Source organism: Psammomys obesus, unplaced genomic scaffold, assembly GCF_907164565.1.
Source record: "Psammomys obesus unplaced genomic scaffold, mPsaObe1.curated_primary_1811, whole genome shotgun sequence".
In the NCBI taxonomy this organism is placed as follows: Eukaryota; Metazoa; Chordata; class Mammalia; order Rodentia; family Muridae; genus Psammomys; species Psammomys obesus.
The window spans coordinates 8,852,241-8,859,271 of record NW_026596100.1 but is presented as its reverse complement, the minus strand read 5'-3'; positions in this window follow the sequence as shown (position 1 = coordinate 8,859,271).

The following is a 7,031-nucleotide window of genomic DNA, read 5'->3' as shown; positions in this document are numbered from 1 at the left end:
ACATACGGAAATCCATCAATGAATCCACCACATAAACAAACTGAAGGAGAGAAACCACAAGATCATCTCCTTAGATGCCAATAAAAGCATTTGACAAAGTCCAACACATATTCATGTTTAAAGTCTTAGAGAGATAAGGAATACAAGGCACATACCAAAATATAGTAAAGGCAATATGCAACAAGGCTATAGCCAACATCAAACTCAATGGAGAGAAACTTAAATCAATCCCACTGAAATCAGGGACAAGACAAGGCTGTCCACTCTCTCCATATCTCTTCAGCATAGTACTTGAAGTCCTAGCCAGAGCAAGAAGACAACTAAAGGAGATCAAGGGAATACAAATCAGAAAGGAAGAGGTCAAAGATGATATCATAGAATACATTAGCAACCCTAAAAATCCAACCGGAGAACTCCTTCAGCTGATAAACACCTTCAGCAAAGTGGCAGGATACAAAATCAACTCAAAAAAATCAGAAGCCTTCCTGTATACCAAAGACAAAAGGGCTGAGAAAGATCATCCGAGAAAGAAATCAAGGAAACAGAGAAACAACACCCTTCACAACAGCCACTAATAACATAAAGTACCTTGGAATGATACTAACCAAGCAAGTGAAAGACCTGTTTGAGAAAAACTTCAAGTCTCTGAAGAAAGAAATTGAAGAAGATATCAGAAGATGGAAAGATCTCCCGTGCTCACGGATTGGTAGGATTAACATTGTGAAAATGGCCATCCTGCCAAAAGCAATCTACAGATTCAATGCATTTCCCATCAAAATACCAACTAAATTCTTTACAGACCTTAAAAAAAATATTATCAGCTTCTTATGGAGAAATAATAAACCCAGAATATCCAAAACCATCCTGTACAGCAACAGATCATCTGGAGGTATCTCCATTCCCAATATCAAGCTGTACTACAGAGCAATAGCAATAAAATCTGCATGGTATTGGCATAGAAACAGAAAGGAGGATAAATGGAACCGAATAGAAGACCCAGAAATAAACCCATACACCTATGAATGCTTGATTCATGACAAAGAAGCCAAAACCATTGAATGGAAAAAAGACAGCATCTTCAACAAATGGTGCTGGTCCAACTGGATGTCTACATGCAGAAAAATGAAAATGGATCCATATTTATCGCCCTTCACAAAACTAAAGTCCAAGTGGATCAAAGACCTCAACATAAAACCAGATCCTCTAAATCTGTTAGAAAAAAAAGTGGAGAACAGCCTAGAACTCATTGGCACAGGAGACAACTTCCTGAACAGAACACCAACAGCACAGGCTCTAAGAGCAACAATCAATAAATGGGACCTCATGAAACTGAAAAGTAAAGGACATTGTTATCAAAACAAAATGACAGAGTACATATTGGGAAAGAATCTTCACTAACCCTTTATCTGAAAGAGGGCTAATATCTAGTATATATAAAGAATTAACGAAGCTGAAAAGCAATAAAGCAAGTAATCCAATTAAAAAATGGGGAACAGAGCTAAACAGAGAATTCTCGATAGAGGAATATCCATCGAATGGCAGAGAAACACTTTAAAAAATGTTCAACCTCATTAGCCATTAGGAAAATGCAAGTCAAAAGGACCCTGAGATTTCACCTTACTCCAATCAGAATGGCCAAGATCAAAAGCTCAAATGACAACACATGCTGGAGAGGTTGTAGAGAAAGGGGAACCCTCCTCCACTGCTGGTGGGAAAGTAAACTGGTGCAACCACTTTGGAAGTCAATCTGGCACTTTCTCAGACAATTAGGAATAGTGCTTCCTCAAGACCTATCTATACCACTGCTAGGCATATGCCCACAATTTGCTCAAGTGCACAAGAACATTTGTTCAACCATGTTTGTAGCAGCTTTATTTGTAATAGCCAGAACCTGGAAACAACCCAGATGTCCATTAACGGAGGAATGGTTACAAAAAATTGTGGTATTTTTATACAATGGAATACTACTCAGCAATCAAAAGGAGGAAATCATGAAATTTGCAGGCAAATGGTTGGATCTAGAAAAGATCATTCTGAGTGAAGTATCCCAGAAGGAGAAAGACAAACATGGTATATACTCTCTTATATAGATCTACAAGATATGATAAACATAATGAAATCTATACACCTAAAGAAGATAAACAAGAAAGCAGACACAGGGTAAGATGGTCAATCCTCACTTAGACAAATGGGATGTTCATTGGACATATGACCGCAGAAGGCTTCTGAAAGACTCTATCTATCAGTGTTTCAAAACAGATACTAAGTCTCATAACCAAACCATCAACAGAAGGGGAGTTAGTATGATGTGGAAAGGATAGGAGCTTCACAATGACCAAATATATATGTGCACAGGGGTCTTTTCTGAGACTGCCACTTCACCAAGGACCATGTACGGATATAACCTAGAACCTTTACTTGGATGAAGCTGGTGGTAGCTCAGTAACAATTTGATTTCCCATAATAGGGGAACAGGTTCTATTTCTTTCAGGAACTCAACAGCTGGCTCTTTGATGCCCCCCCCCAAGGGAGGAGCAGTCCTGCTAGGCCACAGAGGGCAACTTTGCAGCCAGTCCTGAAGATACTTGATAAAACAAGGTCAGATGAAAGGGGAGGAGGTCCTCCCCAATCAGTGGACTTGGAAACAGGCAGGGAGGAGCTAAGGGAGGGAAGGTGGGATTGGGAGGGAATAAGGAAGTGGGATACACTTAACATACAGAGTTAATAAAATGTAACTAAGAATAAAAAACAATCAATTAAAAAAAAAAACTTCACCTATAGAGTCAAATGCCTTTTATATAGACATTCTTCAAATAAGAATATTAAAATAGCAATGAATCATTCTTTAGATCTTAAGCATACATGACTTTTGATTATGGCGTTTGTCTTTTCCCAGATGTAAACCTGAGATTTTCCTGGAATCTCATAACCCCCATTGCCATTTCCACAATAATACATATTTTAACTACCTTGTACAATCTTTGCAATCTATGGTTTTACCTTATCAGATTGCAAACTTGTTAAAATCACTCCTAACATCTACACTAAAAATCTTCTGTTTTAAAAGTGGGGTTGGGGGGGTTCCCATACATTTCTCTAAATTATAATCCAAGAGCCATCAAAATGATATATGTGCAGTTATAGACATGATATGCAAACATTACTCTGTTAAAAAACCTACATCCTTGCTTGGGTGTGCGGCATTCTTCTTGGTGCCTTCCTCTTTTTATTAATCTTGGTTAAAGCTATCTTAATATACCTTCTTAATATACTCTGACTCTGGCTCATAGTACTTCATCCTAAAATATGTTTCTGCCATCAGGCCTAGAATCGTAGCCTCACTAGTCAGAGTGCTCTGAAAAGAACTTCTTAGACACATACAGGTAACAGTGCTGAATAATGTTTCTAGTACACTCCTGATGGGTACTTGTAGATTTAAATTTTCTTTTATCACACACACAAATATAACTTTTAAAATACAGAATGGACTATGCTTTATTTTATACAGAAAGCTATGAAGTTCAGCCTAACTAGGACCTTCAGTCTTCCAGCTTTAGCCTCCTAAGTGCTGGGAATACCAGCATATGCCACCATGGCTTGCTTATGACTTACACAATAAACGTTTAAGGTATGTCAGGTCATATGCACAAGCCACTTGTAATTTCTTTAGAATTGACTAATATTTACTCAAAAATATTATGGAACATGTTAATTTTGTTTCACATTTTTCTAACAATGGACACAATATTCATGTTCAATCCACTAAAACTGATAATTGGGAAGGAGGAGGAGATAAGAGAGAAGAGGAGAAGAGAGAAAAGGGGAGGAAATGAGAGAAAAGGAGCAGAGAGAAGTGGAGAGGAGAAAAGAGGACAAGAGAAAGGAAAGAGGTGAGAGAAAAAGAAAAGTTGGATAGTCACAAGAAAAAGCAGACAGAATACAGACCAAGCTAAATAAGTTTTTTAATAACACTAAGTTCGATCTCTGTCTTTCTTCCTTTCTTTCTTTTTTCTTCCTTCCTTTCTTTCTTTTCTTCTTTCTTTTTTCCTTTCCTTTTATCTTTTTTTTTTTAACTTGAAGGATCTCACTGTATTGTAGTTGATCTGAAACTCATTATGTACTTAAGGCTGGACTTAAACTCAGAGAGATCTGCCTGCCTCTATCTCTAACACTGAGGTTTAAAGTCACAAACCAGGCAGGTTCAAGACTGATTCTTTTCAAAAGTCTAACACATCTTTGAAACTCAAGATTTATAGCACCATCTAGTGGACTTATACCAAATTCAAGTAAACATACTAGTCCCCTTTACAAAGTAAGTTTGTCTTTGTAGCTTGCAAGAATCCAATTCCAAATACATAGATACACAAAATAACAGAATCAGAAATTGTTTTATTGATGAATAAAACAATGTACATTTGTCCAGCTGGACACACTAACCATTGAAGAAAGTGTTCTCTGGCCTGTCCTCCAAATTCAATCCCCCGTCTTATCACAGACTCTAGAACACACCATGTGCTATAACACTCCTCTGGCTCTGCCCTCATTCTGAGGATTCTACATGGATTCTGGTTCCACATCCTTCTTTTCTCCCTCCTATGGACCCCCTTATACCACCTTTTAGACTACCCCTTACTACCTAAAAACAGTTTCTACACAGGAACACCAATAGCCATACCTGGAAGAATCTTAAAACATTCTTTTCCAGGCATCCCGTAACCACCAACTCTCCTAAGAACCAGAGAGTATGGTGGAATGGAATGGAATACTCACCCAACAACGACAAGATCAGATATCATCACACAAAACCAGATAACTAGATGACAGCACAAAAACACAATCGATAAAAGCCAGAACAGTATGTCTACTAGAGCCCAGCAGCACTACGACAGTAGGTCCTGAGAAATGCAACCTAGCTGAAGCACAAGACAAAGAGTTCAAAATGGGTGTTATGAATATTAGAAGTCTTTAAAGATAATATGAATTAACCTATCTGTTGAAACACAAAGAGTAGAATGAAATAAATACAACCATCCAAGATGTGAAAGTGGAAAGAAAATTTATAAAGAAAACCTAAACTGAGGGAAACTTTAAAATAAAAATTAGGGAACTTGAATAGGAAACTCATAGACAAGCCTCACCAACAGAACACAAGATGTGGAAGAAACAATCTCAGTCATTGAGGACAAGATAAAAGAACTGGACACGTTGGTAAAAAATAATAATAATAATAATGTTAAACTTCAAGGTAATCTGTGCACAAAGTAACCATGAAATCTGGAACGCAGTGAAAACAACAACTGTGAATAATAACAAAAGAACAAGAAGAAACACAGGTCAAAGGCACAGAAAATATTTTCAACAAAATTATAGGAGAAAATTTTCCTAACCTAAAAAGGTCATGTTTATGAGGCAGTGATTTTCAACCTTCTTAATGCTGCAGCCCTTTAATACAGTTCTTCATGTGACCCCCAACATGAAATTATTTTTTTGTTTCTACTTCATAAATGTAATTTTGATAGTGTTATGAATCATAATATAAATAGCTGATATGCAGCATATCTGAAATGTGACCCCTGTCTTCACCCCAAAGGGGTCGTGACCCACAGCTTGAGAACCTGTTGTGCTAAAGGTTCAAAGGATTTTAAAAATGCATAAAACAAATATAAAAAGATGAATCTGCATATCTACCTGAAGGAGAAAGAAGCCTACCCAGAAATTTCTTAAGCCAGTAAGATACACCTTCTTCAGTTGGTTCAGTCTGTCTCCTAGATCCACCAGCAAGAAAAATAAACTAAATTGGCATCTGTGTGTGGACTCTGAAAGGTTGGTAATTTGCACTCCACCAAGAATTTGCCTTATGTATACTCCAAACATGCTATGTCGAAATAATCAATAAAGATGAATGATTTCAAGATGGAAAAAGAAAAAATTAGTAACTTTAAATCTTAAAAAATAAAAAGATACAAGAAGCATAGAGAACATCAAATAATTTAGAGCAAAAAAGAAATTCCACACAACACAAAATAATCAAAGCACTAAATGTACAGAACAAAAGAAGACTATTAAAAGTTGCAAGGGAAAAAGACCAACCCCTGCTCCCCTTACTAGGGACTCCATTTGGAGACTGTGTCTATGGGCTATATTTGAGCCTGGGTTTTATGTCCTCTGCATGCATTGTCCTTGGTTGGGCTATCATTCTCTTCAGGGGCCCCAAGGCTCAATTTTTTTTTGGCTCTGTTGTTCTCTTTTTGGAGCTTCTGTCCCATCCAGGTCTTTCTATCTTCCCCTTCTTTCATAATATTCCATGAATTCTGCCCAAAGTTTGGCTATGAGTCTCCGCTTTTGTTTCCATACTTCTATCAATAAAGTCTTTCAGAGGCTGTCTACGGTAGGCTCCTGTCCTGTTCCCTGTCTTCCCTGCTTCCGATATCTATCATATTGGCCCTTCTGAATGAGGATTTAGCATCTTCCCTACGGTCTTCCTTGTTGTTTAATTTCTTTAGGAGTATAGACTTTAGTATGTTTATCCTACATTATATGTCTAATAATCACTTATGAGTAGTAAATACAATGTGTCTTTCTGTTTCTGAAAGACTGAAGATCATCTTTGCTAATTGCCACCATTTGGCTGCAAATTTCATAATTTCCTTGTTTTTAATAGCTGAGTAGTATTCCATTGTGTAAATGGACCACAATTTCTGGATCCACTCCTCAGTTGAGGGACATCTAGGTTGTTTCCCGATTCTGGTTATTAATAATAGAGCTGCTACGAACATGGTTGAAAAAAATGTCTTTGTTGTATAGTTGAGCATATTTTGAATATATATCTAGGAGTGGTGTAGCTGGATCTTGAGGAAACACTATTCCTAATTTTCTGAGAAAACACCAGATTGATTTCCAAAGTAGTTATAAAAGTTTCCATTCTTACCAGCAATGGAGAAGGGTTCCCTTTTCTCCACATCCTCTCCAGCATGAGTTGTCACTTGAGTTTTTGATCTTGGCCATTCTGATGTGTGCAAGGTGAAATCTCA